The sequence below is a fragment of the Haemaphysalis longicornis genome, unplaced genomic scaffold (genome assembly GCF_048455015.1).
Source record: "Haemaphysalis longicornis isolate Haplotype H1 unplaced genomic scaffold, Haemaphysalis longicornis Haplotype H1 scaffold_4, whole genome shotgun sequence".
Lineage (NCBI taxonomy): Eukaryota > Metazoa > Arthropoda > Arachnida > Ixodida > Ixodidae > Haemaphysalis > Haemaphysalis longicornis.
Genome location: NW_027526361.1, coordinates 227,062,981 through 227,084,872, shown reverse-complemented (window position 1 = coordinate 227,084,872; position 21,892 = coordinate 227,062,981). Strand labels below are relative to the sequence as shown.

Genomic DNA, 21,892 nt, shown 5'->3' with positions numbered 1-21,892 from the left:
GATTTTACTTAGCTTAGAAGGCCCAAAATACCCATATTTGTGGCAAGTTTCTACTTTTGACGATACTTTTTTTTATCACTTTCTTTTGTGAAGCCGTGTCTGAACCTTCTTGATGATTGGTCTCTAGGCCGCGGACTCCACGTCAGCGGCCCTCAGTTGGACCCTGTATCTGCTGGGGCTGCACAGGGACAAGCAAGCCAAGAGACGGAGCTAGACGACGTCTTCGGAAGCGAAGTGGAACAAGAGTATACTATGAGCGATCTCAAACGGCTGCCATACCTCGAGTGCTGCATTAAGGTGAGATCCCTCTGCTTCCCGCGCAGTCTGGTATTTGTATGGACTTACCCGTACGTATAGGCGTCTTCTATACCTACAAAAAGTGTGAAGGAGCTGCATTTTTTTTACAGATTTACGCATAGAGTGTTCATGCAGGCAGAGATCTTGCATCAAATGAGTACACTTATCTGGCCACAAAGCATCACCATGCCATTTTAAGCGAGGGGGAGTATCCGTATATATTACACATAAATAACCGCAGAAATAGCTGTAGCTGTCGCTGTGGGTCAATGGACACTGCCTCGTTCTCGTTCCAACCAACCTCTATGTTGTGATTTGATATCTTCAACGATGTACGAAAAGGTTTCTGCGAAGATAACTGCCGCAATGACTTCGTTATCAATCAGATTTATCAGGTACTTAAGCACCAAAGTTTCAACTGCTCAATTGGACAGACAAATAATTTGTGTGTAATTAAAAAAATTATTTGCATTCAACTTGATGTGTTCCTGGTAGTGTAATCCTACAGACACATGCGGACCAAGGATTCCTTCAGAGCGCAGTTGTGTGTATGTAGCAGCAATGACGAAGTTGTTTATTACGTGACAGTGTTCTCTAGGCTTTACACAAGGCAACCTGGAGAGGTGGCCTTGAGTATGCATAAATATATTTTAACTACCTCTACGTCGTTAAAATGCCGTGGTGCAGGTGGCTGATTTCAAAACCCAAAGCGTGTTTTCTAAATGACCACGATACAAAAGTATTAATATGTACCATGGGGGACCAATTATGACATCTAAATGCAGGTGGACATGGCGGTATTCTTGCTAGATCGTAAAATATTACACGTGGTATAACGATATTTGTTCTTTTGGTTATTTCTATGCACCTGCGCAACGATTTAAGAACTCTATCAGTACAGGAGCGTAAAAGGCCGTGAAGGCAATATACAGGCCCTACACTACGTAAACAGTCATATATTATGGAAATAATAAAAAAACAGTTATCAGCGCAGTAAATGAAAGTTAACATTAAAGTTGCACGACGAAACGGAGCTTGCAATCCCCACAAAATATACAGAAAGAGAGAGAGAGAGAGAGAAGGCTCCTTATTGGAAGAGCAGAGAGGTTTGCCGGCATTTACAGACGCCTACATGCTTCTCTGCTTTGGGTTAAGGATGGGGGAAGAAAAGGCCCAAGGAAGAGCTGGGCAGGAAAGAAAAGAAAAAAAAACTGTCGTGTACTTGGCGCGGTAGCGGACTTTTGTTCTGAGCTTGGGCCACATAATTTACAATTTTTAAATTAGGCCAATTTCATCCAAATAAGAGAATAAACTCCGCAGAGCTTGGCGCTGCTTTGACGGATGAAACCATGGTCCTTAAATATTTCTGAGAGTAATTGGTCCCTGTTCTAGACGTTCCATGCTTTCGAGGAAGTGGGATCTCGGTTCCATGTAGGCCGCACATTCTAATAAAATGTGTTCAATTCTTTCGACGCAACCACAATTGTCGCAGTGCGGATTTGGCGTCGCTTCAAGGCGAAATAGGTAGCTATTTGTGTAGGCACAGTTCAGGCGTAGACGATGGTGCAACGTTTCCAGGTTACGAGGAAGCTGTTTCGGGAGTCTTGACTTTAATTCTGCGTCAATAGTGTGCAAAAAGCATAGAGTATCTTGTAAGTTGCTCCATAGACGGCTTCTTTCAGTCAACGCAAAGTGGTAAGCCATGGCAGAAGCTTCTGTTTTCGTGAAATACCCCTTGCGGTATTTTCGGTAAAGAAGGCCCTTACGTGCCGCTTCGTCGGCTTTTTGGTTACCTTTGATGCCGCTGTGTCCAGGTATCCACTGCATTTTAATGTTGTGTCCAGCAGAGCAGGCAAGATGGTGAAGGTAGGATACATCACAGGCTGCGATTTGGTGGGCGGAAAATCTACTTCTCCTACGTGTAATTTGCAAAGCTGCCTTGGAGTCCGTGAAGATACTCCATTGGTGCGGCTCATGGCGCAGGATGTAAACGATCGCCTCCTTCAGAGCGTAGAGCTCAGCCGCTGTCGAAGATGTTTGTCGCTCAAGACGAAATGAAAGCATTTCACCAGTTTGTGGTATGTATAGACCTGAAGAAGAGCTTTGCATGGTTGATGAACCATCGGTGAATATGAATGTTCTTGCTGAATGCGTTCTACACATGTAGTCTAAAACGATGTGGAGGATTTCTGACTGAGGCATAGTCTTCTTGGGGCCAATTCCTGGGACACCACATTCAATTTGTAGGGGAGCAAGGTTCTACGGAGGGAAATGCGGCGGAATTATTGGTGAGGGCTGCGTTGGAACAGACAGTGGTATGCTCTGAATGGTCTGGGCGAATCCAAAGCTGTTGCACTTGGAGGGGACACGACTTAGGAAATGATTTCTCGCGTGTAGACGATGCCTCAAGTGCACTCGGAGGGTCTCCTGTTGTCTAATAACTTCGAAAGGCAAACAACGTGCCTCTGCCACGGTTGCAACGCTCGAAGATCCCTTCGGAAGTCCAAGACAGGTGCGTAGGTTGTTGTTTCTGGCTGCCTCAAGGTTTTTCTTGCTTGTCTCAGATATTTTATGCAGGATAGGGAGGCTGTAACGCAGCACTCCATTCACATAGCTCTTGTGCAGCATAACCATTGAATGGCAATCACTGTCCCATCGAGGACCCTCAAGACATTTGAATACCTGAGCGGCCGAAGAAATGCGGCTCCGTATCCGTTTGACTTCGGGTGACCAGGTCAAGTAGCGGTCTATTAAAACTCCTAGAAATTTTTTAACTCGTGCATACGAAAGCATGCGCCCCCCCAGTATCAATGGATAAATATCCATATTTTTTCGTGTGAAAGTCAGGCCTCTCCTCAATTACAACAAATTATACAGATTCATATTTTTTGGCAGTGAATTTGGGCTGCTACCATCAATCGCACAAGCAAGTTACCTCATCAAAACCTCGGGAAAAATTTTGAAGTTGCGTAGCTTACTTGGGAGATAGGGTGACCACTGGCATTATTGTGATTTGGATGTAGCGACCTTTTGCACGCATGAGGGATATTTTTCTTAATAACCCCCTTAAAACTATAAAAAATTAAATATGGAAGGACTTTCTGTGAACTGCTAATTATAGTACGGAACTGCCAGCGGAGAGAATCTCGGATAAAAGACGATAGACTTATAAGCAGATTATGGTGGGATAAGGTCTCCGGCCAGCGGAAGCTTTGTGTCCATCGGGTGTAGAAGATTTGTTCAAGCTCAATATCTACTGCAGGATGAAACCATGAGCAGTTAGGTATTAAAGCGTCTGTAAAAAAGAATTCCAGTCTCGTATCACTTTAATTTCGAAGGCTTACCACCTGAGGTAGGTTAATTGCTTTCTAAATCGTCAATAATTGTACACAGATTGAAACTCCCCTATAGTAAACAGTTCTTTTCAAGTTGATTCTGGAGTTGCTTTGGTTCATCTGTCTTATCCTAGCGTATGGAAGTGAGACAGGCTTGGGTGTTACGCACCCGAAATTCGGTTGATTATGAGTCGGTAAAGTAGGGTGCTTCAGAATGAATTGCGCTAGTTGAGGACTCTATGTGCATCGAAAGCACGGCTCACAGGCATCGTTACTTTCAGTTCTATAAAAAACAGCCACCGAGTCAAGAATCTAAGCGGCGTCCTTGGCCCCAAGACCTCAACGCTTTCTCCAGAAATGAGAAGGCGGGGCGTGGATTTTTGCAAGCATTGCGGAATGCAACCATAATTTATATCTACAGCCGCCGGGAGCGATTGGCGCTTCGGAAATTTCGTGAATGAGGTTAGTAATGCCAGTGAGAAACGAGTGACGTACCTCTCTCGTAGAAATGTTTGGGATATCCACCGAACCAACCCTGCTTCCTCGGAGGCTGCAAAAAAGTGTTTGTTTTTTTCCGGGGTTTGGGAGCATGGTATGTGTTATATTTTTAACGTGAAATAGTGTGTCCGGGACATCCACGGCTTTGTTGTCACTGTTGAATGATGCCCGTCCCGTGTCTCTAAGCGGCAGTTCCCAGTTCCCCTGTATCTCGTAACGAGGTATCATTCTTGCACGAGGAAGTAGTTAGTATATACAGGTTATTTGGAGAATTTTTTTTTCAGGAGTCACTCGGCCTTTTCCCACCATTTCCTATTATCGGACGAGAACTGGATGGTGATCTGGAGATAGGTGAGTCTGCATTGCACCCATTGTTATAGCCGTCAGGAAAAACGAGAACAATGCTTTAAAGAGTTCACGAGACTGGGCCAGATGTTCCGGTGCAGCGAGAATTGAGAATTAGTTTTCCTTCGGCGGAACTTGCTCCGAAATGTGTAACTTGAATAAAATTATACGTTATGTTGAGTTAATGTCGATAACCCTTCAGTGAAAACCGAACCTGATAACGTGACTGCTTTTATTCGCATGTAGCCGTCTAGGCATGTTCCAGGCGATTAGAATAATGTTCAGCGGCTAGTTTCAGATGTTCAATCCCGTCACGAGCACGTTTGAAGCTTAAATGCTTCAAAAGTTTCCCTACAATTTGCACCTTACATTTACAGAACTTCACGTTGTTTCGCAAGGGGCTATATGTATCACCATGCAAGATATGCTGAGCAGTATATTATAAGGCATAGTTTTCCTGCAAGAAATGATTCGGTAGACCCCGTTTTAAGCTAATCTACTAGTGTCATAAGTGACTGCTGCCCGTAGAATATAAAAGCACTTGCCGTGAAAATGAATCAAAGGTTATCAGTGAACGTGTCGATGGCCGGAGTGTGAAACTACCGCCGCTCCTAAGCCCCAATGAGCAGACTGGTTACGTGCGCGCACATGATAGGCACAGTTATGTAGCAGAAAGTACGTAAGCGCGATACGTGATGCTTTGGCAGGCTACTCGATTTGATTTGGCGTAAGTACATTGCGGCACTTAAGAATATTTTGCCGAACTAAAGCTTTGCCGAACTAAAACTAACGGCTGGATTCTTGCGTTTCCTCGGACGCTTTGAGAAATTTCGAGTAAAAAATTAAGCTTGATTAGCTTCATGAAAAATGAATCATTGAGCCAACGCTAATCACTGCTAGATACCCGACTTCATGGCCCAGTGAGTTATGTGCCACACCACCGAGTGGAAACGTCCACGTCGTATTTTTTACCGCAGTTTTTCATACGTTTAAAACACATAGGCTATTCAACATAATATTCCATGGTCATAAGGGATTTTGGGAGCGTTCAGACCACTAAGATCATTGGCAAAGCGTTGGAGCGTTTTTCATTGTTTTTACAAATCAACGATTAAAAACGATTAAAAAAATTAGAATAACGATGTATGAACCTCCTTACTGGGCGGCATTTGATTTACTGGACAGTGTGCTTTTCCCTTGTTCTTTTTAACAGCGAATCTGTTTTGCAAACCGTAATTTTTTGTGTCCAGAGTTAAAAATTTCCAGAAATCGCGCGCATGGGAGCACGTGCCTCCCGGTGATGGCCCGGTAGTTAAAGGGAAGGTGAAGAGGTTTCATAATTAAAAGACTATATAGTTGACTATCAACAAGGACACATCGAATAGTTCCCGTACATGAAATATTTTGGCAAATGCCCGCAATATAGGCGCGGCAATAGGAAAATAACTGGCCCAATGCTCCGCCCCATCTCAGCGCGCGATGCCGGAAGAGCGAAGAGCGGAGGCGAAAAGCGGCCGGGAAACGTCATAGCTGGACATCCGGCCGGAGAAGGCCTCTTGTGCCCCGCTCTTTTCAGGGTGCTTCCTCTAGAAGCTCGACTAAGCAAAAATGTTCCTGGGTTTTTTGTTGGTGTTGTTGTTTTTGTGTTCAAAAGTATGCACCAAAGCCAAACCAAGCATACGCTACCGTTCTGTGTTCCTAAGCATGATAATACTACGCCTGTATGCTCTATAACGTACGAACGCGACAGCCAAGTTAGTCGTGCTTGATAGCAGAGAATATACTACCCTACGTTGGATGCTTCGTGAAACGCTCTAATGCGTTCTTAGTTTGTTTTTATGCTACGGACAGGAATGTTCATATCAGATACTCGATTTAGTTAGCAGGGTGAATTCTGCTCAAGTTTGGCCCGGGATGGTTCGTTCGTGTTCCAGAAAAGTCACATTTGTTCAGGAAATACCCAGTTCTTAAAACCGACGGTTTTCTATCCCTTGCGGAGCTTAGAACAGTGTTCAAAACCCAACTTTTACCGAAACTGAAACAAGGTATCAGTCGTGCCAGAACTTCTCTCTCGGCTAATAGGTAAACTATTACTATACAAACAAAAAGAACCAAGACCACAATATTACCTATTTTGCAAGTATATATGCCACGAGGAGATGATAGTCTGGAGTAGGAAAATACTGCCCCGAATCTCCAAAGTATGATAATTCGTAAGTGAATAAGGGAGCCAATTCTTTGCCCAAGACGATGTGTGGTTGCATATTGTAACCTGTCCGGCACTGATTGCCGTTGAAACTCAATTGTGCTCCAGCGATATCAGTTCAGCTATAGGAAACACCCTAACGTGAAATGGCCCAGAAATCTTGACGAGGCAAAAAAAAGTGCAGGCGAAGAGGGAATAAACGTTCTTTGTAAGGCTATTGGTAAATGTATAAATCTAGAATTGGTGAAACAGACCAACGATATATTACCAGAAACGTTTGGCGATCGTTGCCCAAAGTAACGTAACTACAACATAACTGCCTTGTTGGGCTGGTCGATTATAACCAGGCGGCCGTATTATGATAGCAGAATGTGCAACGCGCATGCAAGAATGATGCCCCATCAGAGCCACTAATGTGGCGGAGGTACCAGTATGCTCAAAGATTTCAAGAGTAAACGTAAGTCATACAGGAAGATGCCCTTTATGGAACGAGTGCAGGGATCGCGGAGGCACAGTCGCCACTGCCAAAATCATGCGCGTGCGTGCGTGGGTGTGTGTGGGAATGAGTACGGGTGGTGGGGTGGGGGCCAATGAACAACGAAAATTCGGTAGCACAGTCCGCCTGTTTGTGTACGTACCGGGAATCTAAGTTCGGTCTCGCATGTACGTTTACAGAGCATGGAGGCTATATTTGCGAGCACGGCATGTACCTGGTTTTTGCTGTTACCCTATCCTGGTTTATCAATTACAAAACGTTCTGACGAAACCCTCTAATCGACGCCACAAAGTCACTGTTTTGGGGTTATCGGTCGTGTAATGCAAGTTACAGCTTCAGGATATTTTAACCAATAGGTCGGGAAGCTAGAAAAAAAAACTTGCTTTCACGTGTAACCACTAAACTGCAAGGTAACTCGCGGAAAAGGCAAGCTCCGCTGCCGCGTATTCATCCCCAGTGCTACCGGCATTCCGTGCGGCCGAAAGGTGTCCTCCTTTGACATCATGATGTGTCCAACCAATCAGAGGAGTCAAAGACGAACAGCGCGCGTTTTGCATTATAACTTACGGTTGGCATCATGTACTGAGGGCAACACCCTTGTCTATAACACAGGTTTCGTGCTCATAGCCTTATCTTGCCTCGAGCGAAAAACATTTGAAGAAAACTATTCTGTCATTCTGAAGTCTTGACAATATACTTTGACCTCAACGTCTTTTGTGACAAGTTTGAGGCCGCAGTTTTGTGAAGTAACCAGTTGAACTTGAACTCAGTGTTATAGACAACGGTGTTGCTCACCGTACAATAAAATTCATTGTGACTATCGGAGTAACTATGTTTAAAGCGACTATCGGAGAAACTATGTAAACAAGCCTATAAATTTATTGTTTTGCAAGCGCTTCAGCTTTACATTTAACAAAACCAAGAAAATTCCTAGCGCTCATATTTGCGTGCCTCGCGACGACCGTTCAGCGTCCCATGCGCACATTTTTCAAGGTAAGAATACTCTGTCAGGGAGACTAGCCCAAATTACGGCGACCACCCGGCAGTAAAATGAGCCATGAAGACAAAACACAAGTTTGTTTTATTCGAGAGATTTCGTGTTTTATAGTGCCCTAGTGCTTGTCCGTATGAAAACGATGCTTTATTCACTCAGAAATCAATTATTTATTCTAAAATGCTCATTTTCCCGCTAAATCGTGCGTTTTCCTGGTCTGAAATGACATCACAGGGCCTTGTTTACCCTGTTTAACCTAGATGGCGCCACTACACCGCGGCAAGCCGTTTTCTGCGTTTAGTATGTTTGTGAACGTATTTGTACCTGGCTTATTTTTCTCATTGGGAAAATCGTTGCGTGAAACATGGTGCTCGCTCGACAAGTACGGTCACTTAAGACATCGTCGCTTGCGTCAATCGGCCATTGTCGTCGTAAACAATTCGAAAGCCCCGCAGTCCTGTGCGGCTAAACTAAGCATAGTGCGCGCAGTACCAACACCAGTATACGCATTGGTACTTCAATGTTTACGTTTGCTTTCGTAACTTACACTGTTTGTCCTACCATTCTAAATGCTTTAAAAAGAACGTGCCATAAATGTAAGCGCAAATAGCTCGTTCGGGTCTGCCTAATTTGCGTTTGTTTTTGCCGCCCTCCGCCAATCGCAGGGCTGTCTGGTATAACATCTTGGGTTCTGTTGCGTGAAATGAACTAGTGGGTCGCATGGCCATTCCGTTTTTTTTTTTCCTAATTATGTAGCTTATGCGAGCGAAGTTTACGTTAAAAGTGGTGTCAGTATAATTCTAACGAGGCGAACCAAACTTGTGTTTTATCTTCATGGCTCGTTTAAAAGACCAACAAAATGCTGAGAGCTCGTGTGTGCGTCCTTCGTGGCGACCGCCCAGCGTCCCCGGCGTACGTTTGTGAAGGCAAGCATACCCCCTTAGGTTGATGGTACGAGATTTGCAAAAAAAATCTCCAGCATTCGCCCTAATCATGGCAACACTTGTTCGGAACGAGATAGAGACGTCATAGCGTACGCCCCTTCAAGGTGATGTACAATGTTTATCACTTCAAAAACAAATGAAAGAACTTCACACTCGTAGCAACAATGATGGGGAAGGAAGGAAGGAAGGAAGGATAATACAGTGCATGAAAGGCAGGGAGGTTAGCCAGGTTACAGTCCGGTAGTCTACCCTACACATGGGAAGTGGGGAAGGAGTGATTTAAAGAGAAAGAAAGAGGAGGACAAGGAGGAGGAAGTGATTGTTGGGGAAGGGGGACGGGGAGATAGGAGCCGATAACTGTCTGGCTTTACGCCGACACCTCAACCAGCCGAGAGAAAGAAAGAGTATTGAAAAAACAGGAATAGAGCTTGAGAAGCAAGAAAAGAAAAATTAAAGATAACTACAAAAACAAAATAATAGGCGCTAATAAAGCCTAAACTGAAACGGTAAACTAACCAAATAACAAATGAACAATGGTGCACAGTGTCTCTGCAATCGTTCAGACAGGCCTGTGTCCTTTAAGAATCGAAGTAGTGCTAATTGTCGTTGCGGCAGTGAAGAACAAGCTAATCGACTGCAATCGTGGACTTAAACATTCTCGATGGTCGTGGCAGTTGCGTACAACTTCGCTACCTTCAAGTCTGACGCGTTAATGTGAGCTTTCTTAATTTTTTTATTTCAGTAATATAGTAGGATGTCGTGAAGATACAGTAATTATGAATGGGAATCGTTGTGAAATACTGATGAACAGCGTTCAGAAACTCGAACTCGTATATTATTTCTAACCTGCACAGCGTAAATTGTCTACGTAGAATATTTTAAACACAACTTTGCTTTAGAGGAAACAAAACTTTACTTGTAGAGCGGCTGGTCAATGACGTTGAGCAAGTGAAAATGCTGGCGCAAAAAAAATCTACTTGCGTCAGGCAATTCAACGAGTATTTGTGTGAGAATCGTGTAGTCAAAATGATTAAACACTGCTACTCGAATCCGCCTCTGTCACAGCGTTTTTTCTGGAGTGACTTTGACTTCTATTAAACCGAAGTATAACCGGAAATGCGTTTCAATTCTTCAGACTAGCGTTTGCGTAAAAACTCGGTTAGAATGTTAGTGAGGATGCTTGAACATCTGAGTAATTAGTTGGGCACGTCTGCGAAGCGTCTTGTCACGCGATAGGTGCTTTTGAATATATTGTCACGGGCCTTGGCAGATTGGCAATCCAAGTGCTAAGCTATGGCCAACCTCTCCTTCAGGGATATGCGCCACTGCCAAGCTGGTACACGGCCTTGGGAGACGACGACGACGCTGCTTGCCTTGCGGACGTGCGCGCTGTTCCGGGGACATTCGATCTGCTTTGCCCACCGGCTTGTATTTGACTGTAATACATTTTATTACGAGCAGTGCCTTCATTGCCACGTCACATCTTGTGGTGGAGGTGCAACTTCCCTACCTCTGTCCCGCCAGTCTTGGCACAACACGGAGCTTCGGTCAGGACGTCACACCCATCGCGGGACGATGCCACCAACCCGTGAGCCTGCATCCCCCAACCCGATAGTCATTGTCTCTCCACCTCGCGACCCCGGTTTTTTCTCTGGCGCTGACGATGAGGACATTGATCAATGGCTCAGCATGTACGAGCGCGTCAGAACCCACAACCGGTGGGATGACACTTTCATGTTGGCAAATTTACCCCTAAATCTGAAAAAACCCGCTCTGGTGTGGTTCCAAACCAACGAGTCCAGGCTGACCAGTTGGGATCAGTGCAAGCAGGAACTGCGCGATTTGTTCGGTAACTGCGTGGCGCGCCAGCTTGCCGCAAAGAAAGACCTCTCCTCTCGAGTTCAGTCATCCACCGAGTCGTACGTGGCTTACATTCTGGATGTTTTGGCGCTCTGCTCAAAAGTAGACCCCAGCATGCCTGAGTCTTACAAGGTTGGGCACATCCTTAAGGGCATTGCGGACGATGCTTTTAATTTGCTGATTTGCAAAGAGTGCTCCTCGGTTGAGGCCGTCTTGAAGGAATGCCGCAGGTTTGAAGAAGCGAAGTGTCGTCGCGTAGCGCACTCGTGCACCCGCCTCCCCCACACCGCGGCAACATCGTCGTGTGCGGATGGGCAACGCCACCCCGCCCACCGCCGACCGATGACCTGCCGACTCATACCGACCCTCTGACGACGATAGTGCGCCGCGAAATAGAGGCCATGGTTCCGGCTATTCCACCTCAATACGGCCATGCCCGAAATGCCCCGACTGTTGCACTCATCCAGGCAGTCATGCGTGAAGAAGTTGCCAACCTGGGAATTCACCCTGTGTGTTCTCTGTCGTGCTCGCATGCTCCTGCAAGCTCCTCCACTCCCTTCGCACAGAGCGGAATGCCCAGCCATTACGACGCCCCACCCCGTTACCGCCATCGCAGCCCTACCGAATGGCGTACCGCTGACAACCGGCCAATTTGCTTCAATTGTTCGCGCGTCGGGCATGTGTCTCGCTACTGCCGTTACCGCTGGTCGTCGCCGCCGCAGCCAAGGTTTCCTGATAGAAGCTATTCCAGCGATAGGACCCACCAATTCATGTCTGGTTACCAGCAGCGTGACGTTTCCGGCAGTTCCCTGACCACCCGTTTTGGCCGTTCCCCGTCCCCACAACGTCGCCAGTCTCGTTCGCCTCAACCCCGCCGCCCCTCTCCGCCTGCTTCTTACGCCGCTACCTCCCCGGGAAACTAGCTCATGCAGCTCCCGGAGGTGATGCTGCATTTCCGACCTGGCCCGAAAATCCTCTCTTCACTAATACGACGAAACACAATCTCTTGGAAATTGATATTGATGGTATTCGTGTGGACGCCCTGGTAGACACCGGTGCGAACATTTCAGTTATGAGCTCGCACCTTCGCCGCCGCCTGCACAAAGTTATGACGCCTGCTCCCTCCAACATTGTACGAGTCGCCGACGGCCGGACACCCACCGTAGCAGGTCTCTGCACAGCTCGAGTTGGCATCGCAGGACACAAAATACCAGTTCAATTCACCGTCTTGGACGCATGCCCTCATGACATTATTCTGGGCATCGACTTTCTTACTGACCACGCCGCCCTCATAGACTGCGCCTCCGGCATCCTCCTTCTTGACCTGCCGATTGGTCCTGTTGCCGACATTGAACCTTATCACCGTCTATGCTCTGCCGAACACTTACGATTAGCTCCAAAAGCCATAACCTACGTTCCTTTGTCCCCGTGCCCCCCTGTCCCCGACGGCGAGTACATGGTTTCCCCTCTTACTGACGTTCTCCTACAGCACAACGTGGCGCTTCCTCATACAGTCGTCACGGCCGCACAAAATCAAATAAGTTTGCCGGTTTTGAATATTGGTCGTTCCTACCAAGTTCTTCCACAGGGAATGTCACTGGCCACTGTTTGTCCGCTCGATGGATGCCAGCTCTCTTCTGTGTCCCCTGATGTCCCAAGTCCTCCCGACGGTCCGAAAGATCATCCACCGACATCCGAAGACTTAACAAAGATGATGTCGTCGGACCTTTCCGCCTCACAAGCTCGCCAACTGCACGAGCTACTGGCATCCTACCGGGACATCTTTGATTTGGACGACCGTCCGTTAGGCCAGACTTCGGAGGTAACGCATCGCATCAACACCGGCGATGCGGCCCCTATACACCGGCGACCATATCGGGTGTCTCAAACGGAACGGGCAATCATTCAAACCGAGGTAGAGAAAATGCTGAACAAGGACGTCATTGAACCTTCTTCAAGTCCGTGGGCATCACCAGTCGTCTTGGTGAAAAAGAAAGATGGTTCGTGGCGCTTCTGCGTTGACTACCGGCATTTGAATAAAATCACTAAGAAGGACGTTTACCCGCTCCCTCGAATAGATGATGCCCTCGATTGCCTTCACGGTGCGTCCTATTTCTCGTCGATCGACCTACGATCTGGCTATTGGCAGATTGCTGTTGACGCCATGGATCGCGAAAAGACCGCTTTCGTTACGCCGGACGGCTTGTACCAATTCAAGGTCATGCCGTTCGGTCTTTGTAATGCACCTGCGACCTTCGAAAGGATGATCGACTCACTTTTGCGCGGTTTCAAGTGGTCGACGTGCATCTGCTACTTGGATGACGTCATCGTGTTTGCCCCAACATTCGAGACACATCTTCAACGTCTGTCGGACATCCTTGCGGTCTTCCGCTGTGCCGGGCTCCAGCTCAACGCGTCCAAATGCCATTTCGGCGGCCAACAACTTAAGATCCTGGGACATGTAGTAGACGCTGCTGGTGTGCGACCTGACCCTGACAAGGTGCGCGCCGTCAAAGAGTTTCCTGTCCCTCGATCTGCGAAGGACGTTCGCAGCTTTGTTGGCCTATGCTCTTACTTCCGCCGCTTCATCGAGAACTTCGCTGACATAGCCCGCCCGCTCACGGATCTTCTGAAGACCGATACCTCGTTCTCGTGGGGCTCCGCACAAGCCACGGCTTTTTCCTCGCTCATTAACCGTCTGACCAGTTGTCCGATTTTGGCCCATTTCGATGATACCGCACCGACAGAAGTTCGTACTGATGCAAGTGGGCATGGCATAGGAGCTGTCTTGATCCAGCGACAAGCAGGTGGCACCAGAGTGATAGCGTATGCCAGTCGCCTTTTGAACCTCGCCGAACGCAACTATTATATCACTGAGCGTGAATGCCTCGCACTTGTATGGGCTGTCAGCAAGTTCCGTCCGTACTTGTACGGCAAAACATTCGCTGTAGTTACGGATCACCATGCGTTATGCTGGCTTTCCACTCTGAAGGACCCCACTGGACGACTTGGTCGTTGGGCATTACGGCTACAGGAATACGACTATTCGGTCGTCTACAAGTCTGGTCGCATGCACAGAGACGCGGACTGCCTGTCTCGTCACCCTGTTGACCCCCCTGACCCTCGAGACAATGACGACGACCCCGGCGTATTCGCTCTGTCAGACTTGCTCAACATTGCAGACCATCAGCGCCGTGATCCGTCGCTTTACAAGATCATCCAACGCCTCAGCTCCAAGCCGGCCGACCCTTCTACACGTGAATTTATGCTTCGTGATGGCATCTTGTTCTGCCGAAACTTTCGCGAGGACGGGCCTGACGAGCTACTTGCACTGCCTCAGCATCTCCGCTCTGACGTCCTCCGCGAGCTTCACGACGCGCCCACAGCTGGTCACCTTGGCGTGGCTCGGACTTACGACCGCGTGCGTCGGCGCTTTTACTGGCCGGGCCTATACCGGTCCGTGAGGCGATACGTCACGGCGTGTGATCTATGCCAACGCCGAAAAACACCTCGTTTGCTTCCAGCCGGCACCCTTCAACCAATTGATGTTCCCACAGAACCATTCTACCGTGTAGGAGTGGACCTTCTCGGCCCTTTCCCCTTGTCCCGGTCGGGCAACAAGTGGATTGCTGTCGCCACGGATTATGCTACGCGTTACGCTATCACGCGTGCCCTCCCCACCAGCTGTGCCACAGACGTAGCCGACTTCCTCCTACATGCTGTAATCTTGCACCACGGGGCCCCTCGTCAACTGCTTACGGATCGTGGGCGGTACTTCTTGTCCCAAGTTATTGATGACCTCGTCCGTTCCTGCCGTACGAAGCACAATCTTACAACCCCCTATCATCCGCAAACAAACGGACTGACTGAACGCTTCAACAAGACGCTCACGGATATGCTGGCCATGTACGTGTCCGCCGACCACCGTGACTGGGACGTGCCACTACCCTACGTTACGTTTGCGTATAATTCTTCTCGCCTCGACGCTGCCGGCTACTCCCCTTTCTTTCTTCTTTTTGGGCGAGAGCCTGCCTTACCATTGGACACCGTGTTGCCTAACTCGGGGATATTCACAACCGAATACGCACGAGACGCGGTAGCGCACGCTGATTTGGCCCGACAGGTTGCCCGCGCCAGGATATCTACTGCACAAACTGCCCAGAAAGACCGCTATGACCAGCACCATCGCGATGTGTACTTCGCCCCTGGCACTTTGGTACTCCTGTGGACCCCATCGCGCCACGTCGGCCTGTCTGAAAAACTGCTGTGTTGTTTCACGGGCCCTTACCGCATCCTACGCATGGTAACTCCCGTGACCTACGAAATTGGACCCCTCACGCCTTCGCCGTCATCTCATTCAACGTCGCAACTTGTGCACGTCTCCCGTCTGAAGCTGTACCACTCCCGCGATCCAGGCTGCCTCTAACCTTGTTCCGTTGTTTGCACCGGGTCGGTGCTCTCGCCGCCGGAGGTTATGTCACTGGGCCTCACCCGAGACTAGGGCTACGTGAGGGGGTCCTCTTACGACAGCTACAGACTGGAACAGTACTCACGCCGGCCCTAGCCCGGCACGTGTGTCCCGGACTGTTTGAAAGTGCTACGTGCAGTGTGTGTGCGCGAGAACTGGCAACCTTAGCCCATGTGCTGTGGGGGTGTGACGCGTGTGCGGGGGGAACAGTGCGGGACTCTCTGCCACCGGACATGGAACACTACATCAGTTCGCCTGGCCATCAGGCGCAACTCCAAGCCATCCAGCGGCTCGACGCGGCACTGGCCCGGCAAAAGCGAACGGAGGTAACTCCTAGTAGCTAGCGCCGGACCGGTCCACGCTGAGGTCTAGTGAGATAGGGGGTTGGTGAAGCCCTGCGCGGCCTGATCCACCCTAACATGCCGGATTGATATCAATAAAGTCATTTTCCTCCTCCTCACGGGCCTTGGCAGATTGGCAATCCAAGTGCTAAGCTATGGCCAACCTCTCCTTCAGGGATATGCGCCACTGCCAAGCTGGTACACAGCCTTGGGAGACGACGACGACGCTGCTTGCCTTGCGGACGTGCGCGCTGTTCCGGGGACATTCGATCTGCTTTGCCCACCGGCTTGTATTTGACTGTAATACATTTTATTACGAGCAGTGCCTTCATTGCCACGTCACAATATGAAAGGAAAGCTGTGCGCAAAACCTTCTTAAGCCGTCTTCATCCAACACAGCGTAAATTGTGAAAACGAAGCAAGTGAGTTTCCTAGAATACATATAAGATGGTACTCTTGCGTTATGCAATCCGGGGCCTACGAAGAACCTGGGAGAACATGCTGTAACAGAAAAGATGAAACAAAGCTGGGTCATATCTAAATAAAGAGGAAGACAGGTTGTGTGTCTCTGCAGAATTTGATGGAATGCATTTCTAAACTGCAATGAAAGGGCTCTGAGCTGAAAAATGTCGGGTTCATTTGTTCCTATAGTACCCTAGTCTATAAAAACAATTGAGGGTATTTCGCGAGTAATTCAGATGTTGGGGCGAAAATTCGCGGCAGCGGCGGCCGCTTTTCTGGTGAAGACGAGAACCGAAAACGCCCGTGTGTTCCACATTTCGGCGCACGTTAAAGGTCCCCAGGTGGTCAAAATTAATCCAGAGCCCTCCACTACGGCGCGCCTCATAGCCTGTGTACTGTGTAGCGTCGGTGTGTTAAACCTATTAATCAATCTTGTTCGGGGTAAAAAGAAATAGCCCATACAAGTAGGTTAAACGACCCAATTGGCTCTTTCGTAGTCTGTGGGAAGGATACCAGCAAAACGTAGGCACTTCCAGAAAAAAAAGCACAGTAAGTATGTACGACAAAGTACTGCAATTGGTAAAGTCTATGAAATAAAAGAGGGAACGCAGAATTAGGATCACCAGTTATGCAATAGGTAATTTGCTTTTTAAAGAAAAGTTGGGCCTGAACTCGAGTGGAAAACCAATGGACATTAAAATTGCAATTATAGAGTATGCGGCACATGCGTTGGAAATAGGCTACAAAATCCCCCAAACATCAATACGCTTGCTAACTAATCGATAGACGTCTTTTATATTGACACAAAACAATGTGCAGCGGATGGACAAACAAACCACGTTGCGAAATTCAAGTGATTGCTTCAGCCGACTAAGTACACTAAAGGTCCATTCTTTGTGCACGTGCACGCTTTGCATAATGATGGCTGCTGCCGGTTTCCGGATGCAGTAGAGCAAAAGTGAAATCGGGAAATTCTTGTGTACAAGCGTATTGCTCCATAAGAAGATGAAGTTCTTGGTTGGGTTTCAGATGGCCACAAAATACCAGCAGGAACAACCTGCATGGTCAACCTATACAGCCTCCACAGGAATAAGGCACACTACGCTGATCACGAAGAGTACATTCCCGAACGTTTTCTCTCGGATAATGCCCGGAAAATGCACCCGTTCTGCTTCATTCCTTTCTCGACAGGCGTTCGGGTGTGCATTGGTGAGTGCGCTGCAGTACAGACGTCATCGAGGCACAGACAGACAGACAGACAGACAGACAGACAGACAGACAGACAGACAGACAGACAGACCAAAATTTTCCGGTTTAAATAACGCAAGTAGGACTTCTTAAAAAAATAAACCCTTAGAACAGGAAGGTGAATCTATCCAGTCACTGCATTTCTGTAAGCACAGGTGAGAAAACGTCGCGACCCGCCGCGGTGGCTCAGTGGCTAAGGCGTTGCGCTGCTGAGCACGAGGTCGCGGGTTCGATTCCCGGCCGCGGCGGCCGCTTTTCTGATGGAGGCGAAAAGCAAAAACGCCCGTGTGTACGAGATTTCGGCGCACGATAAAGATCCCCAGGTGGTCAAAATTAATCCGGAGCCCTCCACTACGGCGCGCCTCATCGCCTGCGTTGCGTCGGCGCGTTAAACCCCCACAATCAATCATCAATCAGAAAACGTCGCTCTCTTGCACTGGAAACAGCCTATAAAGAGCTCGTAAATATTGATAAGCGTCTACCGAACGCTATTTTACGGTAGTGTGGGGTTAGAAATATGAACGGTAAATATAACCCGAGATGGAAGAACGTTTGCGGCTGCATTGGTGTATAAGGCTAACATTACGCTTGGGTCGCGGAGGACGAAAGACTGCTTTATGGTGACGGGTGCAAAGATCCTGCCTTACCGCAATTATTCCGTTGACGACCAATATGGGATTTAGGTGCTGACACATCGATATTGTCGAATATTAGGCTACACGAACTGTAATTGCTGACACACATTTTACAGAGTACTTAAATGTGCGATTTGTGTTCGTTATATATCGGCCGCATTCTCCACCATATCCCACTTGAACATGCGAGTCAGTGTACTTCCGGTGTGAAAAGAACAATAGCATTTCAGGTAACATTTTGCCTCTTAGCCCAAGTAGCTCAGGAATAATGCAGTAATTCTCATCCCAACTTCCCCCTTCACCGGACACAACAACGGTCATGGATAATGTACTTGGGAAGTAGGGAATGCACAAAGTGCTCCTATGCACAACACTTTAGATCCCGTTAAACATTCAAGGGTGGCTTATATATTCCGCACCATTATTTCCAATTTTCAGTATTTTCAGTCGTAATAGATAATGGTGGGCTTAAGACGATGAGCCGAAATTCGAGAATTTCCGGGTACTAATTTTTCACAAAATGGTCAAACTGCAAAGTGACAGTAAGGTACAGGTGTATGGGGTAAGTAGAGCTGCTTAAATTGTTACAGCGTGACATTACTCCCATCGACACTTGAAATAAAGAGGGTGGTCATCAGTGATGGTTAATTTACAATTATCTGTAATTTACTGAAGTGCTCGTTGGCCATATAAATTGGGAAAGGCAGTACCTTTTTCACTGAGTAAAGTTTCGCACTGAAGAAATTAATTTCAGGATACGTCTCCAAATAGGGTTATTCAACGAGTTGTACCACAATCAGTCATGCCTGATATGTCGCTTAAGCCATTGTCAGTAACTACGGGTTTAGGTGATTTTCGCTCTGGAGAACAACATTGTCATAGATCCGCTGCACTCATTTTGTTGGGGATGCCTCAGTAAAGCAAAGATCAATCCTAGAGTGATTTCTTTCCATCAACTGCATGTTTTTCATCAGAGTCTTACCAAATATTAACCCAGGAATGTATGAAACACAACACAAGATGCGAAAAGTTTGCCTTTTCTGCAATGTTAGCGCAGTTTGTGCGTAAAATTTAGACGCACTGTGTCAAATTGTACCAATGTGAATACCTGGTGGTTTGGATGTTGATTTTCATTTTGTGTTGTATGTATTGTTGGTAATGTAAATTATACCTGTTTTTTCTATAAATGGAATGACGTTAGTGATGTGGCGCTATATTCACGATATTGCTTACAAGAAGGCCCTACATTCTAATGCAAGAACAGCAAAACTACTGTGTAGAATTATTTTTATGTAAAGAAAACTAACGGTAAACTATACTTTCTAACAGGTCAGAAGTTTGTGATGGCAGAAATGAAGGTTGTCTTGGCGAAGCTTCTGTCCGAATACAGAGTGGAAGCAACAGCCCCATTGAAAGATCTTGAACTTGCCCACGAGCTGGTTCTCAAAGCCCGAGGAGGACTCCGTGTACGCTTTCGTAGCCGTACTCAAGCTGAGTGAATAAAGCTGCGACCCAAATGAAATGCTGACATAAAGTATTCTTATTGAGCTCTTACCTAATCAGTTTACGGTTATGGTGACTGTGCGTGCTATTTAGGGCGTCACTGCAAGTCATATAGACTACCTTATTGCAGGATATACGAGGCGAAAGGTTGTGAAGACTAGAATACTGCCGTATGAATGCCACTGCCGTTGAAAGACTTTTGTGTTCAGATGCACAGCTGCATATACACTTTGTTGGTGTTAGCGAGCTTCGGATTCACCAACGCCCAGGTACGCCGTGGAACACGATGAGCCCACATAACTGCTCGCTTCAAGTCTTCTTGGTTATGACAGCTGTAACGCGGGAGTATCCTGGACTACATCACTGTGCAGGCCGAACGGTGGCCGGCGGTGCTAGCTGTGCGACTTTCTCTTCACTTCATGCTATGCTACCCCTTCACCTGTCAGGAGCCATTTGTAGAGTCGAGACAGCAGTGTTCCCCGTTTTTAAAAGCCATTCTGTATCCAGCCACGAGCACTTTACAAGCTCCAGGGCAATCTACTGAACAATTTGATCTAAACGCATGACATGTGGCTCCTGAAGGTTAAAAAAAGGTTGGCAGGTTTTGATAAATCTAAGCTTGTTTTAACAGTGGTGTGCCTTTCGAGTGATTTTTTAATTCTATGCTGTCCATTACTCATAATAAAACAGTTTGTAATCATCAAACTTCCCGTAGGCTGTGCTACGCTACCGTTTTAAAATCTTGTCTATATTTTACACACCCAGTTGAGAACGCAACTTCTTGTGTCGGAAAAGACGAGAAGATTCGCCGTGGACGTTGCGTCGAGGGTAAGGCAATTTGTGAAAAAGTGCAGACGATATCAATCACCCGGCTGTTATTTGTTCCCCTCTCCGTGAGCCAAGGACATCGTGCGGCGTACAGTAATGGACAAATGAAACGACAAGACATAAATATGAACCAGAACTCACAAATACCGCGATTTCTTTCTGTGCAAGTGAAATTGTCGCGTGGATTTATTACAGTGACAAAACTCGGAAACGTGTCTTTCCAAATAAATCACTAAAGGGCAATTTGTTTTATTTCCACTATCCATATTGCTTGATTTTGCGTGTTTCGTTTTATATTTTCGTGTTCTCATTTCACTTGTCCATGATTGCACATGCCGATGACATGGACGGCTTGGGCAGCATGTTTTATCATCTTGGAGATTATCCCGATGCAAACACCACACATGTTTCAAAATGCTATCTTTTTGAAATGCAAGACGGGGCATGGTTTGAAACACTACAATTTTAATGAACAAAACTGAAACACACTAGGCTAGAAATCAACTACTCTAGAATAGGAACGTACTGAAGGCTGAATGTTTGCAGAGCAAAAGTTAGCCGCCTTTTTGTGATATCCAGCCTTTCCAAAGAGCTCGCACCGCCGCACCGCTCCCCACCATCGAACCTTTAGCACATGCGAAACAAGAAGTTGGACTATAAGATGGAGAGGGGCTACCAGGCACAAGTGTTAGAAGGAGACGTAGAAAAACAGGCCAGCAAGTCGCTTAAAAATGTTGTGGTCGATTCTTTTGTACGCTAATGTGGCCACTCAAAAAAGCAGAATACCGTAGGCTTGAGGGATATGTTACAAGTAGGCCAGAACGGCAGCAATCCGTTTTGTCGTGACGTTTATGCACGTGCACCGAACTCCTTAGATAACGTACGCGTCATCAAAACTGCTGATAACAAAAACAACTGGGCTACCAATTTTTCTCCCGCTATTCGTAATGGAAATAACCTAATGAACGACTTCGTTGGTCCAGGTCATTGCACGCCAAAATCCATTTTACGCTGGCGTTTTATTCATTCTATGGCAGGTCTCTTAAGGTTTGATGATTATATTTCGAAGCCACGGAGCATCGCTCCACTGCTGTCGCGGTCCTCCCGCCTCGCAACTGCGCGCCTACGGCGACGTGTTGCAGAGTAGCAACGACGCCACCACAACGATGGCCCCGTCATACCTTACGGACGGTACCTCTGGTGTAGAGTCTACCTTCCCCCCTCCGGCAGTCTGTCCTCCACTGCAGCTGCGCTGCCTACACGCCCTTCTGAACCACCAGGGTGGCCTTCGAAGCAACCCGGTTTGCCATCTTTCGTACAAGCGTTCTCTGTGGACCGAGGCGCGACTTCGGCACCTAGCACACCATGTTTGGGCGCACGCCTTGGGGTGGTGACAATCGAACCCGCTGCTGACCCAGGCATTGCGACCGCT

General features: G+C 47.4%; 1 long non-coding RNA gene across 1 annotated transcript; it reads left to right on the top strand.

The window, feature by feature from the left end:
- Positions 1–250: 250 nt before the first annotated feature.
- Positions 251–19,651, top strand: LOC144178093 (uncharacterized). The gene is made up of 3 exons (XR_013323941.1): positions 251–297; positions 4,415–4,481; positions 19,459–19,651. It is a non-coding gene; the product is annotated as an uncharacterized LOC144178093 (long non-coding RNA).
- The last annotated feature ends 2,241 nt before the right edge of the window (positions 19,652–21,892 follow it).